General features: G+C 34.6%; 1 protein-coding gene and 1 long non-coding RNA gene across 2 annotated transcripts in view; both read left to right on the plus strand.

Moving 5' to 3' along the window:
- The window catches only part of LOC148941650 (uncharacterized), a 35621-nt gene extending 10667 nt beyond the window's left edge, over positions 1-24954 (plus strand). The window contains exons 2-3 of the long non-coding RNA XR_016143254.1: positions 18888-19009; positions 24533-24954. This is a non-coding gene — a long non-coding RNA (uncharacterized LOC148941650). The remainder of the gene's footprint in view (positions 1-18887; positions 19010-24532) is intronic.
- The window catches only part of LOC148941649 (26S proteasome non-ATPase regulatory subunit 1-like), a 775304-nt gene that overhangs the window by 284401 nt on the left and 464537 nt on the right, over positions 1-26366 (plus strand). The gene's annotated exons all lie outside the window — the stretch shown is intronic.

The raw sequence follows: 26366 nt of genomic DNA on the forward strand, positions 1-26366 counted from the left end.
AGCTAGGGGGCTTAGAAGATGGTGTTTTATATAGGGTGCTTGATGCATTGGGGGTGATTGACGTGGGTGTTTTAGGTGGTTTCATTACAGGCTTTATTTGGTATTGTTGGGCAGCATTTGCTTCCATTGCAGTAAAGGGGTATGGGATGACCTTTTCTGTTGATATTTGGAGTGTTAGAGCTCTTTTCTTGTATGCAGGGCATAATGATTTATTTGTAGATTCGTGTGGGCCTTTGCAATTGAAGCATGTAGGCTGAGTGTTGTTGCAAGTTGTCAGCTCTTTAGGATGGAAAGCTTTACAATTACTACACTCTCGGAGAATTCCATTGCATTTGGATGACACGTGTCCCAGTTTGTGCTACTTTTGAGACTGGATAGGCTTAGGTGTGTATTTCTTGTGTGGTTTGATTTCCCCAAATAGGAATAATTTTTCTGGGATATTAATTTTTTCCTTCAGTGTGAATAAGAAGGATCTACTTGTTTTTAGGCCATTAGAGTTAGGTTTGCCAAGTTGGGTAACATCCTCAACTTGGATTATGTTTCCAGCCCTATCTGAGAGGCCTTCTTTTAACTCCTGAGTGGATATCTCTGGGGGGAACATTATAAACTACTATTTTTGTTGGTGATTGTTTTGGGTTCTAATTAGATGCAATAATTGGGGTATTCAGAAGGGATTTTAGGTTAATTATTGTATCTGCTGATTTCTGATCTTCTACAGCTATTAGGAGAGATCCATCACGGTTAATGTTAAGAGAGAACATTGATTTTAGCAATTTAAAAATTGCAACTCTTATTGCAGTGATCATTTTTATTTCAAAGGGGGTATTAGGAGTAATTTTAAGGTAAATTCCTAAGTTTTTGGAGGGAGGATCTTTGGCAGGGAGAGGGGAAATGCTTTAGATTGGGGAGATTTTTTCCTTTTTTTAGAGCTTCTAGAGAGGACCTCTTGAAACCCATTATCATCATTTATGGTTACATTAGCCCCTACACTTATCATTGTCCTATTCTCTGAATTGGAGCTATGATTTGAACTTTGAGATAGTGTACTTGACCAGCCAAGATGGGTATCTTTCACTATGGCACTTTCACTGGAATTTGATTTGGGATCTGATGGGACTTTTTTTTTTGGAGGACTTCTAAACATTGCCTATTGGAAAAAGCTTTAAAAAAAAAAAAAAACTAAAACAAGAAGGGAAAATAGAATGATATCAAACAGTCTGCACTATACTATGGGGAGGAGAAACACCACAGTATAGCCCTGAGGATGAGTTGAGCAGGATTGGTTTGGTACAACTGCTGATTAGAAGCGATAATAATTCACAAGAAAATATATTTTAATTTTCTTATAAGGTTGCCGCTGTTGTTGAGTTGTGAATCAATAAGGGTAAGGTAGAATTTACTTGTTATAGTGGGAGGTCTCCAAGTGTGATTGATTTTATTATGATGGATTTGTTTCTTTGGCCTTCTTGCATTGATTTTGAGGTTCTGGCACTGGTGGGGTCTGATCTTATGCAAATTAGGGCCAAGATAGAATTAAATTTTGAGAAATAAAAGGGGGAGATAAAAAAAAGAAAGTAGAATGATGAGTAAGGGTAAGGAGAAGAAAATAGGAAAAAAGAAGGGTATATAGAAATGAAGAATTGGCTTTAGGTGTCTCCTAAGGTGGAAAAGTAATTTCAGGAGAAAATTGAAGAAAATGAGCAAGATTTGGAGAGAAGCCTGAGATTAGCTAAAGATGGGGAAGTTGAAGGTTCCTTATGCCTATTGAGTCAAGTAGTATATTCAGTAGGGGAGAGGGTTGCAACTGGGAGAGAGAGGTCTGAGGAGTTTTTTTTTTTTTTGCAGCAAGCGGCAAGCTGAGAGAAAAATATGTTGAATAGTTTAATTATGTTAGTAAAAAAAGTAGGCCTATAGAAAGAATGAAGAGTTTGATAAGTATTATGTTAAATATAATATGGAGAGGAGAGAGTATAAAAGGTTTATAAAGGGGGGGAAAGGTCATTTGAATATGAGAGGAGTAAAAAAAAGAAGCATTTAGAGGTAGTTATAGTAGAGAATTTTGGAAGTTAGTGAACAGTTTGTTTGGGTGTAGGAATATTGAAAGGGAGATTCCACCAGCTGAAAGTTGGCCAGATTATTTAGAGGAAACAGAGAGGCAAGTGAATAGTGGATAAGATGAAAAGGTTGATCTTAGGAACATAGTAGGATTAGAAAGCCAATGGTTGGACAGACCTTTTACAGAAGAAGATCAAGATCTTTTTCAGCATATAACCCAAGATGAAGAAGAATTATGGATAAGATGAAAAAGTTGATCTTAGGAACATAGTAGGATTAGAAAGCCTATGGTTGAATAGAACTTTTACAGAAGAAGATCAAGAGCTGTTTCAGCATATAACCCAAGATGAAGAAAAATTAGAAGAAGAAGAAGAAGATGAGGTACGGAAATCTCTAAAAAGGATGAGAGGTCATTCATTACCTGGAACCAATGGAATACCAGTAATAATATTGGAATTGGACACAGGTTTGGGCAATACCAATGATAGTGATTATCTTTCAAAGTTGATATAGGTTCCCCATTGGCTGGAACAATGGGTTACATCATTAGTGGTACTCCTCTAAAAAAAGAAAACCCAGAAGAACATGAGAATTATAGGCTTATAACACTAGAGAACAGGGACGGATCTAGAGTAAAATCTTGGGGGAGGGGGGAATGTGACAAGGGCGCCAGTGAGCAAAACCTTGGGGGAGGGCCGTGTGACAAAGGTGCCAATAATTGATCAAATTGACGATTTTATTCTAAAAAAAGAGTGAAAAAAAGGGAAAGAGGGCACCAGAAAATATCTTGGGGAAGGGAGAGCTTTCCCCCTGTATCTGCCAGTGTTAGGGAACACATTAAGAAAGCTATTATTTAAGATTTTATGTAGAAAGCTAGATAAATTGTTGGAAAGAGGAAAAAGACTGGTGGAAGTTCAGGCAAGATTTAGAGAAAATTATAGCACAATAGACCAGGTATTTATTTTACATAGTTAAATTAGAAAATATACTAGAAAAAAGGGAGATGAGCTTTCTGTAGTATTTCTAGACCTTAAAGGGGTTTTTGATGGAGTTGATAGGGTATTACTAAAAAAAAAATTTATTAGAAACAGGGCTGCTGAGAACATTTGTAATGATTATAGTTAAGATGTATTTGGCAGTGAGGGTTGGTAGGCCCTCACAACTGAGGTATATTGAGGGTACAAGGAGGATAGGAGTAAAACAAGGATGCATTTTGTCTCGAAGGCTATTCTCTCTATATGTTAATGATATAGAGGAATATCTAAATCAGAAAAAGACACCAAGTGTCAAGTTGCTGATAGCTAATATGATTTTATTACTATTTGCAGATGAGATAGCATTACTGGTAGATAGTAAGGAAAATCTTCATAACTCCTAGACTTAGCTTCAGGGTATTTTAAGGAAAAGCAGTTAGCTTTGAACATAGATAAGTCAATAGTTATGATGTTTAGGACTAGCTGGGAAGTGGGAAGTAGAGGGGCTAAGGTTTAGCTATAGAGGGTAGGAAATAAAAAGAATTGAAGAACTTAATTATTTTGGAATTAAGCTAATGGCTAATGGAAAATGGGTTGAGGCATATAGAGGAAGTGGTAATTAAAGGGAAAGGGCTAATGGGAATGTTCATCAGAAATAGTATTAAAGAATTAGGCCTAAATGATATTAATTTGCAGAAGAGAATTTTTGAGGGAAGATTGATTTCAGTAGTACATTTTCAGTCAGAATTGTGAGGTTGTGAGAAAGGTATAGGATTAGAAAAAATTCAGCTTAGGTACTTTAAAAGCATGTTAGGTCTAAATGATGGGTTTAATAGTCTAGCATTAAGAGGATATTTAGGCCTTAGGAATGAGAGACTAGTAAAAATGGTTAAGTTTTGTGAAAGGATAACATCATTGCCAAAGGATAGATTAGTTAAGGTAGCATACAGAGAAATGATAATAGGAAAGATTCAAGGCCAATTAAGTAAGGAAAATATTGAACAGTTGTGGAATGTCAGGAATATGATATCAGGGGGTAGGCATAGGAGGAGAAGTAGAATCTGTGGCAAGGGAGGTAAAGATTGTACTGCAAGAGCAGGAGATCCAGTTATGGCAGGCTGATTGGACCATGGCAGTGTCTCTAGATGTGTACTTGGAGGTCAAGGAGGCATGGAGGGAAGAATATTGTTTTAAAGTGGGACTTCAGGGGGAGGATATATGGTGGGACATTTCAATAAGGGGTAATTTTATGCATTTCGGGGAAAGAAGAAAGTATTTAGGGAGGTTTAGGTTGCAGAAGGGTCCATATTTTTGCCCAATGTGTAGAGAAAATGACGACTTACAGCACTTTATGTGCAATTGTAAGGAGTTGAAGGATTTGAGGGTAAAAACTTTTGGGATTGGGGTAAATTGGAAAGATTTTACAGTCAGGATTTTAAAAAGTAAGTGTTAAGTGGATATCAAGAATGTGGGGAGGCATGCGCGTGTAGCCATTCAACACAGAGATTTTTGGAGGGGGGGGGCAAGAAAAGAATGTTGAAAGTTGTTTTATATGGTGTGCTTGAAACATTTTCTTTTTTTGTAGCCATGGTCCATGTAGCTTTAAAGCAGGTAAAATATACTGATCATGTCTGCAACATTTTGTGTAATTATGTTAGTTTTATGGTATTATATGCCTTATAATGTTTGTTTTCTTTTTGTAATTGTTATGTTTTTTCGTTGTTATTATTATATACCCTGTTATGTGTATTAGTATCATTTGATATTATTTGCGTTATTTGTAATCTTTTGTCGTGGCCCAAAGTGGCTTTTGTTGCAATAAATATCTATCTATCTATCATTACCTTAAATTGCACTTGCCAGCAATAAGGACAAGTCCTGTGAATGTCAGTCACTGATAATGGTAACTAAACTCGTTAGGTGCATCCCATATTGTGAGCCAAGGTTTCTTGTACCAGTCTTTTTCAACTGCAGACTTAAAGGCTTCGTCACTGGGTAACATAATAGGATTCTGACAATTGGAGTTTCATAGGCTGACTATATGGCTGGAAAAGAATTTGTTTTGCAGCCTGGTGTTAGCATGTTTTCAATAAAGCTTCAAGGAGTGGCCTCTAGCACTTGGTGAATTACCTGTCTGGAATAGGTTGGGGGTCACACTCTGTTCATGTACTAACTTGTATGTCATTATTACATCTCCTTGCCTATGTCTATATGTGAGAGATGGTAGTTTGAGCTTATGTAATTTGGTAGAATATGTAAGATGTTGAAATCTCTTTATGCATTTAGTTGCATGTCACTGTACTGATTGTAGAATTGATACACCACCCTTATTTACTGGAGTAGCAACACACATCCCAAATTCCAATTTTGGTCTGAACAGGCCCTTTAAGAGTTTGGTGATCACAGCTATAGATCTGCTGTGGAATGTTATTTTTATTAAACCAAAAGTTTGGTTGGTACTGGTTACTAAAGACTGTGCCAGAAAATTAAACTTGAGCTTATCATCGACCAAGACTCCCAGATCTTTTTCACCATGACTACATATAACTACATATGAGTGGTTGTTTTGAACCATTGCTGGATTCAAAACAATACTGGCACAGAGAGTTATGTGCTCCAAACCGAATGACTGCATTTCTGGTATTCATGCATTCATGTAGAAATGCATTTCTGCATCATGGTTGCTTTTCTGATAATGCACAAAACCTCTTCCCTCCCCCTCATTAATGGTCCCTCACATATATAAACACACATCCTGTATATATGTATATTTGTGTAGGGAGCCAGTATTTCCCCCTTGCAGATAAAACCCCCTCCCATAGAAATTTTCCCTCATGCAAAATTGAGCATCCTCTAAGAAAATACAGAACAAGTACCTCAAGATTTTGATCAGATGTCCTAAGGAGGAACAAAAGGACCATATATAAAAAATTAGTTTTTGGACAGGGCCTGATTGATCTCCCATCACTTTTTAGTTAAGTTTATTAGTATCACAAACTTTCTATTTCCAATTAAATGAGGATATCCCAAAATTTCTACAACTACAAGGGGGGCTGGGGATGAGACCTACTGCCCCTATATATCTAGGAGATGTTGATCTAAGGAATCCCAGTAGCAGGTCAACATTCCTACCACCATGAAACATGTCTCCTCTTAAATTCACCAAATCATTGCACCTAAAAAGAAAATGTCCCAATACATCTGTTAAAATTCCTAGTCTATCCAGAAAATTAATATCCCTCCATTTTGTTACAAGTGGTGGACAATTAGCTTGCACCTGAATCCAAATTATAATATAATCCAATTTAATGGGTAAATTTATCCTGAAATAAAATTCTTCAACAAAACTTTCTTTAACACTTCTATAGAAAAATAATTTAGTCAAAGCACTGGTGCCAGCATCCTAATGTTACATCTTTTGGTCTTCTAGCCTGGTCTTTAAATTCATTTAGCCCTAATAATTTATTTATTTGCTGTTTTTCATCTGGTGATGAAATCCAGCAAACCTAGTTCATGAAATCCAGTTTTGCCTGAGTGACTATAATTCAATTATGGATAAAAAATACTATGTGAAAGATTTGAAAATATGGATGGCAACTGAAGGAAACATGTTAATTTGATTAACAGAAACGGGCTGCATATTATAAAATAAGATTTTTTTGTTTTTACATATTCCTAGAGCTATATCTTGGACCATCATGTGAGATGGTCCCAGATGGTGATTTGTCAGAAAACTGACTATGGTATTTGGACAGAACATAAGATAAGTCATCTAATGTTACTACTTATATTTTATTAACATATCTCCTTCAGAGGGGCCCTAACTCTGTCGTATTACCCAGTTGATTGATCTCTGCTTGACAGTAAAGGGCCAAAGGTTTCATCCCAGCTGCTGTAGGAACTGGAATCGCATAGGATAAAATTCTAAAGGGGGTGTCTTATGTCTATTGGAAAGTAGTTGAATTAGGTGAGTGAAAGTCTCAGGAATATTTTTGATCCTATACTATGTCCTTAAAAGATATTTTGAACTATCTCTTTGTCTTCCCTCTCCAAAGGATGCTGACATTGATGAACCTGTACAAACTTTGTGTTATCAAAATATAACTTTCAGAAGTAGATCTACACCACACACAAGCTTTAGTAGATCCTACTCTATAAGGGTTTAAAGAATTTGGGGAATTGCAAGTTAAATTTAAAAAAAAAATCTAGTATGGCTTGATATCCTGCTCAAATCATTAGAATTTTGTTTTGCAAACCTTGAAACAAAGGAAATTAGACTTACAATAAAATTAAGGAAAAAAATAGTTTTTTTCAAAAATTAAGACAGTTAGGCCTGTCTTCTATGTATTTTTCTAAGCTGTAGAAATAGGGAAGGGGTTGAGACAGGAGCTTGAAAACACATTCCTAGGGCATAATTTAGCTCTGGGGAGCTTAGTTTAGCCTGAAATTAGATCACCCTGTTCAATTCTCTTGCCTAAGGTAAATTTTTTAATGTTGTGGTTATTTTGTTAGCTTAAAAAATGAACATACTCCTTAATGTGCCTAATGCTCTTTCCTAATATGGTAATTGCTACCATCCAAAGTCCATCAGGGGCATAACCTAAATCCTGGATACAATATTTCTGTCTATGACAAGGTAAAGCTTTGATTTTGTTTCTTTGAAGAAAATTCCAGCCTTTCCAACACATTGGCAGCGTTCTACTCCATGGGACTTGACTTTTTCAATCATGGTATACTTCAAGATGCAGCAACTCTTCTGTCAGAAATCACTGAAAGGAAGCTGCTCAGTTTCAGTGCATCTCTACTCATCAACAGTTGGAGTTGTAGTACATAAAATCCTTCCTTTGATCCTGTTTTAAGGCTGCCAAAAGAGATCAGACTCTTCTCACATGCTGGTCCAGTCACCATTCTACGACAGGAAAGCCACTCAAGGGGAAGAAGAAAATTCCTGAGTGGTACTCATGACAAGGCAGGGATTGAGTGGATATTCACGGAGAAAAACACCAAGATAAAGAAAAGAAAGCAGCCAAAAGAAGTTACCAAGATTAAGACCTTAGTCCCCTCCATCCAAGAAATCACAGCCACTAAGGACCACAGATGGACCTAAAGGCAAAAAGTTCTGATGTATTTGATATTAGTTTATGCACAACATCAAGTGCCAAGTCACTCCGCTGTGTAAGTCAAAAGATTTAAACCTTTTGATTCCAAATGGCTTCAAGTTGGTGATTTTGTTCTGGCCAAATGTTCACCTGTTAAAGGACAATACTAAAGTAGTTTTTGATGGACCACAAGTGATAGAAATTCATTGTGATAAAACAAGGGTGCCACAATCTGTCACATCATGTTCTTGCAGATTTTTTTTTTTGCATCAAGTTTTTTTTTATATATATTAAACTATCAATTTATCCCATCACAGATAGATCTAAGCTTTCAGCAATGCAAGCCAGAAGCAATTTCGACTGCACTTTCATTATAATGTTAATCATGTGGTAGCATAGTAGCTTGATCCTCTGCTCGGCACTATTGCTTTCAGTGATCGATCCCTGTTGCCACACGGTTGGGCGACAAGGTAACTTCTTGTCCCTGTAAAAAAAAATCCAGCAACTGAAGTGTTGATTTGACTGAAATGTTGATTTGACGAATTGTGCCTCAGCAATGAAGCTCTGAAGGATCTTTATCCTGTCATTAAAAGTGGTTGGAAATGAGATTAATCCCAGGCTTATACCCTTCTTAACTGGTAGTACAGACTTACTGTTTGTAGAAAGGTCAGTCTTAATCATCAACAAAATATTACCCACAGAAGATAGCTGCTTTAGCTTAGCTCTTATATTATACATATCTTATATTGGAGCAGGAACTAAAGGATCCTCACTGCACAACCCCATATCATGTATAATCCACTCATGAATCAGCAAGTCAAAGGCCTGACCAAGGTCATGAACACAACCTGAATCCCGATTCAGCCAAACAAGAATACTGAATGCAAGATCACAGCCCAGACAAGACAGAAGACCAAACTAATGATCCTGCACAGTGCACTGAGGATGCCGGTTATAGACAAAACTATGTCGAACTCGACTGCATGTGGCCGAAAAGTCAAGCATTAAGATGGATTTATACCTTTTTTTTGAATGGGTGTCAGTACCCCAACATTTTTCTCTTTTTTTTCTTTTTTTTGGGGGGGGGGGATTCGGATTAAGCATAGCCTGATTTTTTTCCAGTTGTGACATATTGTCCTAAACCTTTCAAGCCTTGCAAATGAAGAAAGAGCTAATAAAAACTTTCCAGGACCGTAATTCGGGCTATACATCCATTCCTGGAAGTTGCATTCATCAACCATAACAATTTTAGAATTGAGACGAGGTCACTATTCTAAAAGGGGAAGCTGTGTATCTATTCCTGTCGGCTTCATTAGTGTAGTACAACAAGTTTTGAGATTAGCAATAAGTAGCTCTTTGACTCTTTCACCCATCACTATTTCAAAAAAGCACTGAAAACTTAAAATTTATCATCAGGAGTTAACTCCAGAAAAAAAAAATGAAAAAACAGAAGAAAATTGCTTGCTATTAATAACTATTGGTGTAATACAATTTTTAGAATAGAAGTGATTAAATCAGGTGGTGCATGTTCAATGTACTAGAAAGTTGTTTGTTGGAAGTGCAACAGCTCAAAATGTTTTAAAAAGGAATGTCCTGAAACTAAAATATCTTTGTTTTATAAATTCATATTTTTGTGGTTCCTTAAATATTCATAGGGGTTCATCTTGGAACCGTTCTTATTTTCTCTTTAATTCAAGTCAAAGTTTTCTTTGGTGGATTGTCTTAGTTTGGCTTCATGATTTGCATCAGTGGTACTAAGCTTGAAATGAGCAGAAATAAAGCCATATAATATGTGAAATTTAAAACGAACATAAATTATTATTGATGAATAGTTATAAAAACTTAAAAAAAAAAACAGAAATTCAAATGATATATATGTCAGATCAAATAAAAAAAAAACGTAAATCACTATAAATCACTGTGGAGCTACGACTCCCTCAAATCTTGGAAAGGCTAGAGTGTCTTTTTGAAAGCGATTAGAAGTTCAAATAGTGTCTTTTTATTTGTCATCAAGGTTAAAAAAAAAAAAAAAAAAATCAAACTTCAAGTTTACTGGAAAAAAAATTCTTACAACACATTTTGACTTTCAGTTTAGTTTTACCATTTTGATATGATAAATTTTTTCGTCAATACTTTTCCTCTTGATTCCATTTCATTCAAAATTATGGAAAATTAATGTCTAAATAAAGCTTAAAATGACAATTAGTAAGTTGTGAAACACCCTGTAAATTTTGCTGAAGTAATATTTTGAATTGGCCTATCAGACAGTTTGTGGTAACAAATTCTAAGTAATGAGTGACTCGGCCCAATAGTAGCTAAAGGTCTAAAAAATAGAATTTTGATAAGAATTAATACATCAAAAGAATTGGCTTTTCATCCTGATTCCAAATATATAAAATTCATTAAGTTCGATATTACTCATCAAAAGCTAGGACCCTGAAAAAATTTGCCTGATTTTAAAAAAGGGAAGAAACACCTCCAAAAAGACAAGCAATCTTAATGAAGCAATTCCCTCCTTATCCGTCGCTATTTACGCTAAAGTTTTATTTTTTTTTTTTTAAATTCTTTAAGAACCACTCATGAAACGCAAGGGCCGGTGAATTTGAATGAGAAGTATTTTTAAAGAGCTTTAGGGCTTCAGTTCGTAGTTCCAGGCTACTTGCTTTGTAAATTTCAAGTTGAGTGGAAATGCCAAAGAAAGAATTGCTTGTGCTTTGATATCTTCTTGGCCCAGAGAACATCTACCATAAGTTTCAATTCAATAAAAAAATAAATAAAAAAATCGATTATGGAATGTATTCTAAAGCCCAGAACGTCTTTTGGTCTAAGTTGCGAAGCCTAGGTGATATGGGGCCTCGTAACTATCGACAGTATTCAAAGTATGGTACGGTAGCTCTATTTGATCTGGGCTGATCTGCAAAATTCCGTGTGAGTTAAGTCGTTTTGGGCTTCGCTAATTGAGAATGGTTTAAATCCTGTAATTTCTTTATGTCTGGGCTGATCAGAGATATTTCAGGTCCAGTAAGTCATTTTTGGTCTGAGTTGTTGGTTTTTGATCCGTAAGTTTAAAGGCAAGAGGCTACAAAATGTTTGCTCGTGCATTTACGCCATTATAGCCAAATTTGTGTCTGATAACAGGCTGGGGGGATCATGCGGCCCGTGAAGACAAATATGTTGTTTTTAGATAATTTTAAATGAAAGGGACATCTTACAATTGTGATCCAGTTGCCAGGAGTAAAAATCACATAGAAGGGCAACTGGTTGCCCTTCATTTACCCTTGGCCCTCATAAAAATAACTAGAACGTCAAATTTATAGATGAATGAGCCACCTCCCTAGTTATTCTATGCCAAATGTTGACTGCCCTCATTCAGTTTTTTTAACTGAAAGTAAGGAGTGCCATTAAAACTTAAATCGAGCAGAAATTATTCCGTATATGAACGGGGCTGTCCCCTCCTCAACGCTTCGCTTTTTACGCTAAAGTTTTTTTTGTCTTAAAAAATAAAGTTGTGAGACAGAGTCAAACTTCAGCGCAAAGAGCGAGGCGTTGAGGAGGGGACAGCCCTTTCATATACGGAATAATTTCTGTTTGTTTTAAGTTTTAATGTCAATCCTTACTTTTAGTTGAAAAAAACTTGTTTTTTCAGTTAATTTCTGAACGTTTTTGAATTAATGCATCTTTGATTTTGGCTCAACATGTATCTTTGATTTTGGCTCACCGTACATGAACAATTAAATCGAAACTCGCATATTAATTTCTCTTTTTTTGGCTAATTGGCTTTCTCGAAATTTTGTTCTAACGTAACTTACGAATTAATTTACGTAACGAATTTCTATATTCGTATGTTTTTATAACATATATTAGGGAGTTTGCTCCCTAGTCAATATCTCGCTCTTTACGGTAAAGTTCGAATTTTGTATGAATTGCAAAGTCCTGAATCACAAAGGCCAGTTAATTAGAATAGATAGCTCTTTTGAAAGTACTAAAAAACTTTAGCATAAAGAGCGAGGTATTGACTAGGGGGTGAACCCTCTCATATGCGTAATAATTTCTGTTCGTTTTAAGTTATAATGTTGCTCCTTATTTTCAGTTGAAAAAAACTTATTTTTTATTTAATTTCTGATTGTTTTTTTGAATAATGATGGGAATGCTGTGAAATCCTTCATGGAAATGTTTCTCTCCCCAAAGAAATATCCTCCATGTAAAGATACTCCCCCGTAACCCCTACTCCGACCCCGGCCCCCCACTAGAAAAAAATTCCTCCTGAAAACACCAGTATACTTCCCAATAACCAATACTATATGTAAACAATGGACAAAGTTTATAACTTGCAGCCCTTCCACCGGGAACATTAAGTCATCCTCAAAGATATACTAATTAGATTTTCAACTATGCTGAACAAAATAGCTATCTAAAAATTTTTATTGGGTGACTTTGTGAAAAAAATGAGCTTGGGAGGGGGCCAAGTTGCCCTCCAATTTTTTTTGGTTACTTAAAAAGGTCACTAGAGCTTTTAATTTCCGTTCGAATGAGCCCTCACACGATATTTTAGGACTAATGGATCGATACAATCACCCTTGGAGAAAAAAAACAACAACAAACAAATAAGCACGCATCCATGATCTTTCTTCTGGCAAAAAACACAAAATTTCACATTTTTGCAGATAGGAGCTTGAAACATCTATAGTAAGGTTCTCTGATACGCTGAATCTGATGGTGTTATTTTCATTAGAGTTCTATGCCTTTTAGTGGTTGTTTTCCCCTTTTTTGGAAAATAAGGCAAATTTTCTCAGGCGCGTAACTTTTGATAAGTATAACTAAACTTGATGAAACTTAAAATATTTGAAATCAGCATAAAAATCTGATTCTTTTGATGTATCTATTGGTATCAAAATTCCGTTTTTTTAGAGTTTCGGTTACTATTGAGCCGGGTCGCTCCTTACTTACAGCTCGTTACCACGAACTGTTTGAAAAGGATATTTTCAAAAGGAACTTCAAAGAAAAATAAACAGTACTATTAAGACCTAAGAAAGGCGAAAAAAGAATGAGTACTTTACAGAGATTTGATTAAAATTTTCTTCAGTATAATGTAGATGGTTCGAACGCAGCAAATCATGCATGATGCTGTTAAATAGTTTTTGAAGCTTAGCGTAATAGTCCAAGTACGAAAAGTTTTCAAGTTAGTATATCTAATGCCCAAGTGATACAGCCAAAACTTTTTCTTTTATTAAACATTGTTCAGTTATCCAGTGGTAAGCTTCAATCTTGCAGAAAATTAGGCTTGCGAGACAGCTGTTTTTTCGAAATGGTAAATAAAAATTTGCTATGAAATGTTCTTGGCCCCGTAGTCAGAATATCTGCTTTGATTAATAAAGAAAAAGAATTCATAAATAGTTAATTTACACGGCTTGGATAGAGTTAGCAAGTTCCAACGAGAACTGAGCTATCCATTCAAAGGTAACCTATATGTATTTTTTGTAGAAACATAGGCTTATGCTTTCTTTTCTGATAAATAGTGGAAGGAAAGGGGGAGGGTGTCTAATGGACCATGGGCCAACTTTGTTTCTCCAATCACTTATATTAAATATCCTTGCGTTATTCTGCTTCAAGGACATCCTAAGGACACACGGAGACAACCAAAGGACATATTTGGGCTGAGGTAGACTAATGGGTTGTTCGCTAAGGTGTTTAAGTCTGAACTGTTGGGGAAAATGACCAATTATCAAATGTGCAAATATTGATGATGGATACTTTTAGCCAAGGAGACTACATAATTTTAGGCCGTTTACTTTTACATTCCAGGTGCTAGAAGGCTTTAGTTTCGTACTTCGGAAAATCCCTGAATTTTGAAACTATGAAGTCTGCTACTGCCTGGACAAGTAAGGATAGGAGGTTAAGATTTATTAGAATTTACTCCTTGACTGTAATTATGGGCCTATCAAATTTAAAGCAAATATGGACACTTATGTGTGTATGGTAGATAGGGCTTGGAAGTTGCGTATGCCTCTGAAAATCAGTGTCCAATTGACTCAAGATACTTGTTCCATAAGTTTCAGGCCGATTGATGAAGAAATAAACCTGCCTACTTTTCTTATACAGAAAATCTAGCGGTGGTGGTGTTGAAGGTGCTACGGGACCACTTTGGTCCTCTAATCATAAATATTGAAATCCTTGCATGATCCCTATTGAAACAATGAGCCATATGCCTAGGTTCCTGCTAAAAAGTCAAAGGGAATTGCCCCCAGGTATTATTTCGGAAGCAGTCTGGCTGCTTTTGTGTCTACATCCTGTCCATTCAGAGGGGTTGATGCTCGGAGGTTATATAGAAATTTGAAGGCTGGAATTAAATATGGGAGTCAACTATTTCCAATTCTGAAAGGTGTACGCCAAGGAGCTCTGACTTTTTCAGTTTCAGTTTTGTTTAATAATCATGTTACCGGTGCTCCGTATAAGTTGAACTGTACATTTATCTTCAAAAGAGTTGATCTTTCTTTAGTTATGTTTTTCGGATGACTTGCTGAGCCTTTTCTGCACTTTGCAAGGATACTCTTCAACGTTTGAGCTTTAAGACTGATGAAACGGCTAAATCATTCAACTATAAGGGGAATAGAAATTCAATAAGTCTATCCGGCTCTGAGGTTCCTTTAGCTAGTAGACTTACTTACTATATGTATATATATATATATATATATATATATATATATATATATATATATATATATATATATATATATATATATATATATATATATATATATATATATATATATATATATATATTATATATATACTTATATTTATTATATATATATATTTTATACATTTATATATATATATATATATATATATATATATATATATATATATATATATATATATATATATATATATATATATATATATATATATATATATATATATATATATATATATAGCCAAGCATCCAAAGCTTAGCGATAAGCTCGGTAAATCCAGAAAAAGTGGAAATAAAAAAAAATTAAATCAGAAAATGTTATAAAGGATGTTTTCTGAAAAAAAGATACAAAAAACACAGAGGGCTACAGAAAACAAACAAATAACTCTAAGTTACAGTAGCGCTATCCTTATATTAACATATTCTCATGCGAATCCTTTATAGTTTGGTCAGTCTGGCTGTGATAAGATATCGTCAAAAATTTCCCAAAATTCAATGACCGATTGACCACACAATGACACAAAGGAGGTGAAGCTTCACCTGATAATATTCGGCAAGAAGTACAAAAAAGTTTCCTAACAAAGAGAATGTAAAATATGAATTGTCATTAAAGTAATAAAAGCTCTTTCAATAAAAAGCAATATTTCTCCCAATCGAATTGGGAATTCTTTAATTTTGAAACATACCTGTAAATTGGCAGGGCAGTAGTCTAGTAAATTGAGCATGTCCAAAATACTTTTGTTATCTTGAATGACAGAGTTTAAATCCATATCAAATTCCCCACCACAAAGCTAGAAGAAAGATTTTAATTATTAAAATAATACAATGCTAAAAAAATTAAAAGAACTAAACAATGAAAAAAAAAAAATCTAAGAACACTTTAAAAAAAACATAATTATCTATGGCGGCCAAAACTAAAACAAAAGAAAGAAAAATGCACTGAGCTGAATGGATTTCATGGAAAATTATGGAATAGGCTCACGATGCCTTGGATCAGTAAAAACCAAAATAAGGGAATATGAAAAGATTATTCATAAGTAAAATAGCAATACAATTCAAATGACCAAACTTAAGTTAAAAAGAAAAAATAAACGAGAAAAGAAATGACAAGCTCTAAAAATTCTACCTAAACTTTAAAAAAAAATCATAACAACTAGAACCACCAAAACTAAAAAATTGGAAACAAAAAAATGTTAACTAATACATTTCAATTCGTTAGATATTATCAAATGTTATAGTATAGAATCATACATTTTGAGTAAAAAAAAAATACTGACATCTAGCAGCTACTTTAACACTAAAACGATACAACAGTGTGGATAACAGTGTTTGGCTCATCTAAATCAAAACCATGAAAAGCCTACATAATTTGCTTTCATTTTTAATAGTTCAGTTGCAGATTAATTAAACGAAAAATAAAACTTAAATTGTGGTTTCTGAAATTACATCCAATTATTTATTCATTCAATTTTCCAAAAAGTACTCAATAAAAGAAAAATAAATTCTTTCCTGAATCATTTTTCATCCTTCGATTACCATTAAATGCTCATATTCTGGGACGATAATTAAGAATGTCCTTTTTCTAAGTCAGTTAAAAGGTACCAGTAGCGTTACCTTCTATAATAGCGATAGAGAATCAAATCAACACCTTAAATCACCGAATTTACAAGTAGGTGGAACTACTGTGGCAGAACTACCAAATCCACCGAAATCGGTAGCGTATGGAGGCCAAATGAACTTGTCAAATTACCAAATTAGCAAATGAGTGGGACTACTACAATACAAAATAGTAAGGCCTCAATTAATCCCCTCACAGCCCTACCCCGAAGTACTATTGGAGTTGCTAAAACCTTTTTTTGGCATCATTCCAAGAATATGCATCATGGTTTCCGAAAATTTTGAGAATTTCAAGAATGTTGCGTTATCTGGTATTGCATAATCATTCATGTTGCCGGTACATGCCAGTGCAATATTTTACTATTATGTCGTCTAGCTGCATTTTCCAAATCCTCGGCAATTTTATCCATGGCCTCCACTTCACACCTCCTTAATTCATATTTTAATGCTTTCTCCACATTCTTTACATTCCTGTTGTTTTCACATGATCTATCTCTCAGATATTCACTAATATTCTTAGCTGCAGTCTTAGCTTTCTTCCCTAAGACACCTTCAGCAACTTCACAAATTATTTTTCTAAAATTATTCCAACCATATTTCACATTATCAAACTTCAAACTCTCAAATTTAGCATTCAACTGTTCCTGGAAAGTTTCTCTCTGATTCTCATCATGGAGTCTACCAACATTATAACTTACCGGGAGGCAATTAGCCTTCCGAAATTTCAGCTTTAAATTAACCCTTGACACTACTAAATGATGATCTTTACAATGGAAAGAATGGAAATAATACCAAAGAAAATAAAGTAAGTGGTGCAATGAAAGTTTTAAAAGCATTTGGACAACCAATAAGCTATACTATAATATATGTGTGTGTGCTGACATTGTCAATGTTAGAGAAGGCTGCCTGCTGGTATGGCCAGTTGTTCCTTCAAGTTTTCTCTCTAGCAGGCAAACAGGAAGGCATCAGTTTTGAATTGAAGTTGGACCAAAATCGAGAAGGATTATGATACGTGAGAGTTCCTTGAACCCATTGCCAAAATTTTAACAAAGACAAAATTTTGAAATGAAAAAGGGTGTACTTCTCTACAGTTCCATATATGCTGTCATCTAGAATTGCTTGCAATTTTTGTTCGTTGTTTGTACTGATTTGTCGTTTCATTTTCTGCGTTTTGCAATAAGGCAGAGCAATGGGGGTATGATGACAACCTTCAAGTCGTGCCCCTGAGAGTTGTTTCCCATGTTAATACCCATCCAGAAACAGGAGTCTACTACTTCTAATTTCAGTCACTTCTCCGCCAATGGTCGTCCTGACTAGTCTCTGGCCTTGGGGCGGGGTATTTTGTGGAACAAACTGCCAAAATTGGATGAACTGAACGTAGATAACATCACATAAATTGGCAAACAGAATTCATGATTCAGATCGAGGTTGAGGGAAAGAATACAGTGGATAGAACTCGATTGTGACCGTACCCGATAAATAGATGATTGGGTTTTGGATTTTGACATGGATAAGGCCATCAATACCTACCATACCTTTGAAAATCAAACATATGGACTGGATAAATCGTTGGAAGAAAAAGGAGTTTTTGCCCCACCACCTGAACAATTAAAAGAAACAAAGCTTCTGCGTTTTGTCTTCCATAATGACTAAAGACAAGCCAAAACAAAAGAAGACGTTTTTCTCCCACCACCAGAACAATTAAAAGAAACAAATGTGGTCGTTAATGCATTCCATACCTTGTAAAATCAAAAAACTGGACTAGATAAATCGTTGGAAGAAAAAGAATTTTTTGTCCCACCACATGAACAATTAAAAGAAACAAAGGTTTGGGGAGAGACACCTCATCAGGTCTCTAGCGACAGATTGACTGTTACTTTTAGTATTTTCTTTCTTATATAGGAGTATATAATCCTAAAAAATGGTTCAGTTTGTGTTTTGTAGAGTTTATTGATCGGAATTTAAGTACATAAATAATCAAGGTTTCAGAAACTCACATCATTTATTGTAGCTTGAATTGGTCTTTTTAAGTTCGTGAATGCTGACTTAATTTTTGAAATGTCTATTTATGGAAGTTGGAACGAATTTTGAACCAGAATTTGCTGCCATATCATTTTCCACGTCACTTGAATTAAATGTATTTCTAAGTTTGTTCAGTGAGTGTTTGTAGGTAAGAGAACTAGGTTGGTTTTATAAATGTAAAGGAAAATGACATATTATTATTATTATCAATTATCATTGTTTGATCTTTTGGCCTAAAATAGCAATTGTTTAACTTTAAAAGGCAGAGTGCATTTTACAGTTTTTTCGCAACTAAATTTTTATCTTTATTTAAAAACCTTCTTTAGTTTATTTAATATTATTTTATTGTCTATGGTTTTACCTGTTGGATTTAATATTGTACTGTGTTAACTCGCTGAAAATTCAATAATGACAACACCTTTTTAGGCTTTATTGCTACCAGCCTTTGCTAAATGGCCCTCAGAAGATGGTTTCACATTTTCAACTTGGTTTCGATTGGACCCAGATAATTCAGTTTTTATTGAGAAGCAGATTCCGTATCTTTACTGGTATGTAGCCTGACATTTTTACTGGTGAATAGTTTTTGGTTTATATCAAACACTTAACGTTAATCAATTGTAAGTAAAGAACAACCTTTGTTAATGATAAGCAATATCTCTAACTCTAAGAAAAATGATAACTCTAAGAAAAATGATAACTCTAAGAAAACAGTTGTTATAAAAAGATATGCATCCAACGAATCTGTGTTTCTGTGTGATTAATTAAAAAAACTTTTGCCACAAAATAAGTTTTTCAAAGAAAAGGTAAAGAACTCCATTAAACAAAAAATGAGCAAAAATAAAATCAAATATTCTACCAAGCGTGAAACTACCACACATCAGTGTGGATAAATGATAGATAAATACATTGATAGATAAATGAAACCCAAAATGAACAGAAATTACAATAATTAACCGAGGGAAACTCAAAACGAGTAGAAATTAACATAAATTGGGCTAAAAACCCCTATGCCTTCCCACGGCCAGGACATAATTTGCACTTTACTGAAAAAAATATAAATGTTTTTAATTTTATAACTTTAATAAATCAAATAATATTAACATTTCGATTACTAAATATCAGTATATTTATATTAAACTGACAACGCACATTCATTTGTATTTTTTTCAGTAAAGGGCAAGTTATGTTCTGGCCTTGGGAATGCATAGGAGTTTTGGGCCCAACTCATGTTAATTTCCGCTTGTTTTGAGTTTGACTGGGTTATTTATTGTAATTTCTGTTCGTTTTGAGTTTCGTTTATTTATCGATGGTGATTTGTGGTAGTTTCACGTTTGGTAGGTTATTTGATTGTATTTTTGCTCATTTTTGTTTAATGGAGTTCTATACTTTTCTTTGAAAAACTTATTTTGTGGCAAAAGTTTTTTTTTATTTAATTTTTATTCGTTTTATATTGACATTGTCTTCAGAGAAAAAGAAAATAGTACTTTAAATCTTTTCGTTTTTTTAAAGATTTTATAGTTGGGCCTGCTATTTGTATGCTGGAGAAAAATTTTCAGCAATGTTTTACATCATACACCCTTTTAAAAATCTGGACACAATCTGGACCTCCTCTAGTTGACCTGAAATGGAAAGTTTGATACCATTCGCAAAAAAATCTTTTTACTTTCTTTAATAGCTTTGATACGCTTACGCTATTTTGATTGGATTAACTTTTAAGAGCAGAAGTTGCCCTGAAAGTTTGAACATAATACCCCCAGTCGTTCTTGGGATGCTGCTGAGATGCTTTGTTGGGAATTAGCATTAACACAGTGTATTTTGATTTAGTCTTATGGCAACATTTAGTTTTTAAACATAAAGGCAAATGGGAGGGGAATTAATTTCCCTCCAATCACTTTCGACTATTAAAAAGGGCATCAGCCCTTTTTATTTTCAATCGAATGAGCCCTTTTTGAAGTTCCTACGTCAACTCCTTCGATACGAAGTGCCCTGGTCTAAACAACACCAACAAAAATTCTGGACACAAAAATGTCTGGACACAAATAGTAGTGTTTAATTTAGTTTCATACCTCTTCTAGATGACCCGAAATAGAAAACTTGATACCATTTGCAAAAAAATCTGTTCACTTTCTTTGATAGCTTGGATACACTTACGCTATTTTGATTTGTTTAAATTTTAAGAGCAGAAGTAGCCCCAAAATTTTGGGGCTATTTTTTCAGTGTAGTTGAAAGGTCCAATATTTATATCTTTGAAAATATTGTAATTATTTGTCATTATATATTTGTCAATTATATTGTAATTATTGATTAACATTTGTAAATTGAGGGGGAAATGATTTACCACGTTGTACACGTCATTGTGCTCGAGACATCACCAGTAAAAAAATTTCGTCAGGCACTACTCAGAATTAAACAGGTACAATTTCATAATTAGAGATGTTAGATACAAAAAAAAAAAAAAAACTAAATCCATGAATAAAAAGGATGAATCGTACAAATCATACGGATTAAGCAAGTCTTTTCTTACATGCCTTTGATCGGCATTTTATTTAATTTTTTTACCCAGGGGTGATCGTATCAAAATAATTGTCTTAGAAGATCGATAGAGAGTGCATTCGAAAGGAAATTAAAAGTTCTAGCGCCCTTTTTAATTGACCTAAAAGATCGGAGGGCAACTAGCCCCCTGGGGGGGGGGGCTAGTCTTATCCTAACCTGAATAGACAAATTTTAATGACAAGGAACACTAAAAAACATATATTTAGGCACAATATAGAGTAATTGCATACATAAATATAAACTAATTCAGCTAGAAACTAACCTAGATAGCCTAACCTGAATATGTGAGGGTTTTATTTATCAGTCGACCCGCCCAGGAATGGCTCACGGATTGCCATATTACGTGACACTTCCGTCCACAACTTCAGGTAACAAAGCTTCCAAATAAAATCTGTGGACCTTCAGAAACATTTTCTTTTGCCAGAAATTTATGTCGTGGTTGATTTTTTCAACCACTAAGGATATCTTTCAACCAAAGGATATCTACTTTGCCGAAGTAAGCAACGAAAAATCAACGAAATCAGGAACAACGAAAGACTTCAGCTGCATCTGAACTTGATAAAATTAATTATAGTTCTTCTTTAAACTGACGTTGTTTTTATTATTGATTAAAACACCTTTATTTCTATTATACCTTTATTTTTCTTCTTTGGGTTCGGCGAGGACACTCTTTCTAAAATATTGAATATGTTTGAAAAATATGCAGTAGGGGGGGGGGGTGAAGTAGCTGGATACTATTAGTAATTACCTTAGTAATTAGAAGATACTATTAGTAAACCCTTACCAGGGTTTTAACCTAACCTAAATAGAAATAGTTCAATGATAAGTACCGCAAGAAACGTTGACAAAATACACTGTAAAAACATATATAAGCATAATTTCACGAATTATTAGTATTTTTTTATACGTGCAGTATATAAAAACTAATGGCGGAATACATTTTCTTTGAAGGAATGCATGCGATTTTATTTACCTCGACTTGACTAGAAATGGCTCACGGATTGCCATATCACGGGGTACCCATCTACTATTTCGGGTAATAACGCTTCCAAGAAATTTTATCTTTGAAAATGTTGTTGGAAATTAAAATTGAAAGTCTGTTTTTCTTGGGTTTGCTTTGGATACTCGCTCTAAGAAACTGAATAAAAAAAATTAACTGAAAGTAAGGAACAACATTAAAACTCAAACGAACTGAAAATATTCCGTATATGAAGTGGTTGCCCCCCTACTCAATAGCTTGCTCTTTATACTAAAGTTTTTAGCACATTCAAAAAAGCTTCCTATTTTAGGCAGTGCAATAGCTCTGCCTAAGTAAAGAACGATGTTAGGGCACATTGTATTATTTCTTTATTTTTTGTTTTAGACTAGGGCACTTCGTATAGAAGGAGTTGTCGTAGAAACTTCAAAAAGGGCTCATTCGATTGGAAATTGGAAAGGCATGTGCCCTTTTTAATAGCCTAAAGTGTTGGGAAGGCAACTAAAACTCCTTCCACGCCCACCATTTCCCCAAACACATTCATTCAAATTTTTGAGATATTCATTTTGTTCAACATAGTTGAAAGATCTAGAAATTATGTCTTTGAGGAGGACACTCCCCCCACAGCACTGAGGACAAGGGTTGTAAGTTATGTCCAGGGAGCATATAAGGTTTTATAGAAAGTGTTGTCGTAGAAACTTCATAAAGGGCTCATTCAATTGGAAATTCAAAGGGCAAGTGCCCTTTTTAATAATCGAAAGTAATTGGAGGGCAACTAACGCCCCTCTTGCGCCCACTATTTCGCCAAACACATCCAATCAAAATTTTTTGATAGGCATTTTGTTCGACGTAGTTGAATGTTCTGGAAATTAGGTCTTTGAGGATGACAACTCCCCCACAGCCCTCAGGGTAAGAGTTGTAATTGATACCCTGGGGAGATATAAGGGTTTTATAGAAAGCGTTTTCGTGAAAACTTCAAAAAGGGCTCATTTGATTGGAAATTGAAAGGTTGTTGAAATAGTTTAATTTCAACCTTTTAAATAGTTGAAAGTGATTGGAGGGGAACTAACCCCCCTCTCACGCCCACCATTTCATAAGTAGAATGTAAATGACACCATAGGCTTTAGGAGGTTCTAAGAGCTGGTGGTCCAACCCTTGTTTGAGATAATTTTTTGTTATTTGAAGTTAAACTTGATAATTCATTTTAATTTTTTGTTCAATTTGGTTTCATTTTTTAAATCATAGCAATTCATGTTTCTGTAAGTTTGACTTACAATATTACATTATTGCTCCATTAAACAAAAAATGAGTAAAAATAAAACAGAATTGAGAAAATAAAACATAAAAACAGAATTGAGAGTAAATTTTATGAAAATAGATACAAAAATTACATTTTTTATTCTAGAATGATCTAACAGTTTCACTATCAGATTGAATTATACAGATGATTAATTTATAATAAATACAGATGATTAAACTTTTTGCTGAAATGTCATGAAACAAGATGATAATATATATGATTTAATTTAGTAATTGGCTGGTGTATTGAATGGTGCAAGGTAATTTTTGAACTGGCTGATGAATATCAGTTTTGTAGAGCTCAGTTGCCTATAGTTACAAATGATGTAATCCTGCCTCTTTATTGGGAAAAATAAGTTTTCCCATAAAACTTAACAAGATAACCAGTCATGTGGTTGTCAGATCTCCCATGCTTGGGAATTGGTTTGTGCACTGAATGGCATAGATGTTCAATATTTTGTGTGTGGGTCCCAGTCACAGGGTCCACAAAATTTAACAAATGGTTAACTGTTACATGCTGAAAACTTAGTGTGTTTAATCTACTGTAAGCAGTACAGTAGACATTATGGTTGTTCCTGGATGAATTCAATCACATATAATGTCAAGCAATGTATTTGCTGTCTGGGCAGGAATGGGAACAATAAAAAAATTCCAGTGCCCCTTTCAATCATGGTTGCAGCAGCAGCTGCAACCTAGTAAAGAGCAAACCACCGCCCATAGTAATCAAAAGTTGAAAAACGTGTTTTAAAAAAACTGTCTAGTGAGAAAAAATTGCCATTTGACACTGAATTAGGAATGATAACTATTGTTTCGGTTAATCTTAGAAGTAAAAGAAGTAAAAAGTATCCAATACCTTTGATTGGAGATTTACAAGGGACCCTCACCATATACTCCTCCTCCCAGCCCTCTTAGTAAGTCTCATTAGTCTGTTGGAAGAATTCACTATGAACTCTTTAAAATTTAGGAATGGTAACTTTTATTTTGGTTTGTCTTAGAAGTAAAAATGTATTGCAAAAAGAGCTTGTTCTTCTGCTTTTCGTAATAATCTTTCACGTTCGAGGGAAGCAGTCAACCATTTGGGCATTTTAATGCTCAAACTTTGTAGAGGACTGAATATTAATTTGGTTCTTTCTGTTTTAGGGTCAGTTTTATGTTTTAGCCCTGTTCTTTGTTTATGTATTTTTTTATCACTTCTTTACATGTATTTTATCTACAATCAATTAACGCACTCTTTCTTTTCTAGGTCGACAAAAAAGAGCTGAGCAGTAAATATCGAAAAACTTCTGTGTAAGCCTGTATCTGTTGCCGTCTTTCTGTGTAATGGCATTTTGTTTTACATAGAAAGTCGTTGCAACAGACATGGCTTCTTGTAAATGTAAAGTTAAAATAAAAATCAAGGGTTCTCAACTTTAAGTTAGTTTTATTCTCAGTAAAATTGTTGTTTATGCCTTTTTTTCTCATTTTAAAAGAAATAGAACCCTTTACTTTTTTTGAATATTTTTTTTCTCCCCTCCCTAAATGAATTTACTGCTCACTTAAGCTCTTCTGCTCCTTGTATGGCCTCTGCTCCTGAGCCAAGGAACGGCTTCCTTAGTCAACAAGCAAGAAACAAAAATCAAATACAATTTATTTTCCATTTTTTAAATAAAAATTGTTGACTATAAATGACAATATTTTATTTCTGAAAACTGCCATTTTCTGGTGTAAATGCTCCTCCCAGTGGAGGAGCATTTGCTATCTGGTATGCAAAGAATATGTCCTAGACATCGCCATCTCAGTTGCTTCAGAATGGAGGTGACTTTTTGCTGGCATCTGCGAGTACGGATCTCTTCGTTGCTCGTGACAGGTATTTTCAAAGGTGGTAAAAGGTTTTTCATGTTTGGAGGTCAGATTTAGGCATTTCATGGTAGGCATCCCACTTAGAACAGACACAACATTGCACTGGAAGAGTCAGGGTTTCAGCTTCAATGAGTATGCTGTGGATTTCCAGATTGGTAGAAGTCTGAATTGCCACGTTGGCTAAGCTGCTCTTGTGCGTAATACTTATTCAGAATTACCACTGGAAGTTACTGTGTCCCATAACTACTTGAAGTCTGTTACCGATTCAATGTCTTTATCTCATAGTCGGATTCTCATCGGTAAATTGCTAATTGACATAATTTTTAGTCTTTGGAACGCTGGTGCGTAATCCGAATGCTTCAGCTTAATTCACGAGTTTGTTCAGAAAGTCCTGAAGCTTTTGCTTTTCTGCTTTTGTGGGCCCAACATCATCGGCAAAATCTACATCCTGGAGAAGCTTTCTTGCAATTCAGATTTCATGCCCATTTATCTGTAAAGATGTAGTCTAAATCTAGGACGAAAATAAAAGGTGAAAGAACAAAGCCTTGCTTGATGCCAGTCATCACTTCGAAGCGCATGTTGTCACAGAGGTTTTAACACGGCATTTTGTCTCTTCGCATGTAGTAACTATTAAACGGACTAGCTTCCCGGGATTGGTGATATTATCTCTTAGGAAAATATGCAAGTTTGATGGAATATAATTTTCAAGAATATGAATACGTTTGGCAAAGCTTCTGTAAGGAGAGTAATTAAAAAAAAAACATTTAGCTTTTGATAAATTTTACAGAAATAATTGATTTTATGCTATAACGTTGCCCCAGATAAAAGGATTGATTGTTATATGATGTGTTTAATGTCTGCCTTTGGTTCTGTAAATTAACCATAAAATTCCCTAATTGTAAAAAAAAAAAAAAAATCAATGCTGCATTCTCATCAACTGCGAAATTCGCAATCTTAATGCAGTTTAACCTGTGAAGGTTTTCAGTGTCTTTATGAAATCATGCTGCATGGACCATGAATTTTCGCACATATTCAAATTGAATCTGTAAAAGGCAATTTTTTTCTTTTTAAAATTGTGTGACACTGAAACTTAGAACTAAAGTCAGAAAATGTGCACGATACGCATCCGAATTCAGTCAGACTTGGTGAATATCAAGTCATTACCATAGTCAGCAATAGCTCTTTAAACTTTTAAAAGGACTTCTTCAAAATCATGTGAATATCACATGGAAGAAATC

This window comes from Artemia sp. Qi Xiang Cuo, chromosome 18 (assembly GCF_049724085.1).
Source record: "Artemia sp. Qi Xiang Cuo chromosome 18, ASM4972408v1, whole genome shotgun sequence".
Lineage (NCBI taxonomy): Eukaryota > Metazoa > Arthropoda > Branchiopoda > Anostraca > Artemiidae > Artemia > Artemia sp. Qi Xiang Cuo.